We start from the raw sequence: 2616 nt of genomic DNA, 5'->3' as shown, positions 1-2616 counted from the left end.
GGCTTAAGCATCCCATTAGAGCCTCTCCCGGCTCTGGATCCTTCCCTCGCCGACGTGGTTGCGGGGGAGAGCGGGATTGCAGCCGGGCTCTGGGAGGGGGTTTGCAGTTCCTGCCCCATCGCCGGCTCTTCGGGGGGCTTTGGGGCTCTTCTGAGGGTGCCTCGAGATGCCAGAAGCAGGGGGTGAGAGAGGCGGGAGGGATGCTGAGAGTGAGAGGGGCAGGAGAGGTGCTGGAGGCCGGGATGCTGCTGGAGCATCCCAAACCCCATGCCTGGGACAGGGTCCAGCGGCTTAGGAAGCCCAGGATGCCCCCTGCCCCAGAATCGCCTCTCTTTCCAAGGAGATCCCCCCTCAGCCGGGCTTTGGGAACAGTTCCCACACCGTGCCTCAGTTTCCCCAGCTCTGGCAGGGCCTTGGGTGTGGTCGCTGACTCTTCCCATTTTCCAGACGTCCCCAGGGATGTTCCTAGCTCCGGCAGCGATTCCTGCTCTGGGGTCAGACCCTGCTGCTGTGGGAGCTCCACAGGTGCTGCTCCAACCCTGCCTGGCCATGGATCACCAGGACTTAGGGAAGAGGTGGCACACGAGGACCCCTGTGGGACCCCTCCCAGTCTCCCCTCACCCAGAGGAACCCAAGGGTCTCCGTGCCAGGGCTGCGGGCACCCATCCCATGGAATACACCGCTCCTGTGGCACTGGATGCTGGCACTGCTCGAGGGGCTAGTTGGGGACCCCACTCCTCGTGTCCCACCCCAAACAAGACCCCAGCAAGTGGGGGGCACTCAGAGCCATCCCAGGGCTGCTCAGCTCCCCAGCCAGGAGCACCCACACTTGGAGGCCTCGCTCCGGTGGCACCTGAGAGCCACCTTGTGCCACCTCCTCGGGGCTTCGTCTTCCTCGGCCGCTCCATCCTCATCCCAGCGACCTTAAGGAGCCATCCCAGAGCCCACCCAGCATCTCCCCTCTCCAGAGGAGGCTCAGGCATCCAGCATTCCCTCTTTCCCAGCATCTGCCTGCGTCCTCCTCCACTTCCTCCCTCTTCCCTTTCTCTCTCTCTTCCTTCTTCTTTTTTTTTTCTAGACAAGAAATGAGTTGTCTTCCCGCAGATGTGACTAAAAGCACTCTGGAAATGTCAGCCACTGCTGGAAAGGGACCCAGATAACATTTAGCTTTAGGTAAGAGAGTAGATTTTCTCTGCACTAATTCATATTTATAAGCTCTCGTGTTCCCGGGGAGAGCGCGGCGCTGATGGCACTCGCTGATTGCCAGCGCGCGGAGCAGGGAATTGTTTTCATATCCGAGATTAAAGAGTGGTTTCTGCTCCCAGTGGCACCTGTGTATTTACACTGGTCATTCTCAATTCATTCTTATAAGATTAAGAGTGGAAATGGGAAATGGTTATACAGTGCCGAGCCCGGAGGGGTCGGGGGACGGGGCGGGGATGGGGCAGAGCCCGGATCCTGCACCGGGAACAGCCTGGTCCGAGGAGGGGTCGGGGGCTCTGATCCCTTTGGGTGGGAAAGCTTCGTCCAGAGGGAAACTCCTCATCCAGATCCTATGGGATGGTCACTCTGCATGACCCCTGCGGGGATGGATGGGGAGGGATGAGGGTGGATGGACGGGGATGGACAGGGATGGATGGGGATGGATGGGGATGGATGGGGATGGATGGGGATGGATGGGGATGGATGGCCGGAGCGGCGCGGGCAGCGGGACGGACACAAGCTCGCCACAGATAAGCTGAGAGCTTTATTTCTACTAAGATTAGGTAAAAGATTTATTTCTATTAAGATTAGGTGAAAGATTTATTTCTATTACGACTCGGCGAAAGATTTATTTCTACTATTATTATTTTTCAACACATCCCGGGGTTTGTGTCAGCTGATTAAAAGCAAACAAGTAAAGCTCCTCTTCTCCGTGGTGGATCAAGGATTTGGGAACTTTTAGAGCTTTATTTAGTTTTTTTCTGGGTTTTTTTTTTTGGTTGTTGGTTTTTTTTTTTTTAAATCGTGTTTGCAAAGTGGCTGAGCAGCTCCGGGGAGAGTCGGAGCGTAAACGTGGGGGGAAAGGGGAAAAAAACCCTGGGTTATGTCAGGGATTGAGGGGCTGGAATTAGGGGGAGGAAGGGGCAAAAAAAAGGGGGAGGAGGCGGTGGGGGATGCAGGAGGGGATCGGGGTGGAAAGGGAAAAAGGCGAAAGGAGAAACAAGACAATGGCAGAAGGCACCCCAGGGACTTCCTGAGAGGTTTTAGAAATTCAAAATACGCCTTAGAGCCTCAAAGCTGTGTCAGTCACAGCCCCGGCGCAGGGATCACTAAGGCTGCGGCCAAACAATACCAGATTGTGTGAGGAAGGTGGGAAAATCGGGGGTCTCAGCGGCTCCCGCTCACACCAGCGGTTCCGCCCGTCAAGCACGCGTTCCACATGAATCAATTCTGGACAGAGCCGCGGCATAATCCCCGCCAGCCTCGCTATGACAACTTGAAGGAGAATTCGGCGGCTGAGTGACAGCAGACGGAGAACTGACAAGGCAAAAGGCCGCAGGACTTTCCTGCCCTTTTTCCCCGTTTTTTTCTTTTTTTTTTTCCCCCCTCTTTCATTCTCTCTTCCCCCCCCGC

General features: G+C 56.2%; 1 protein-coding gene across 1 annotated transcript in view; it reads right to left on the bottom strand.

Annotated features, from left to right (window-relative positions):
- LOC103622137 (PWWP domain-containing protein MUM1) overlaps positions 1-2616 on the bottom strand; it is a 29291-nt gene that overhangs the window by 26057 nt on the left and 618 nt on the right. The window lies entirely within an intron of this gene.

Source organism: Corvus brachyrhynchos, unplaced genomic scaffold, assembly GCF_000691975.1.
Source record: "Corvus brachyrhynchos isolate BGI_N302 unplaced genomic scaffold, ASM69197v1 scaffold219, whole genome shotgun sequence".
Taxonomy (NCBI): domain Eukaryota; kingdom Metazoa; phylum Chordata; class Aves; order Passeriformes; family Corvidae; genus Corvus; species Corvus brachyrhynchos.
The sequence above is the reverse complement of the archived record's forward strand: the minus strand, read 5'-3'. Positions and strand labels throughout refer to the sequence as shown.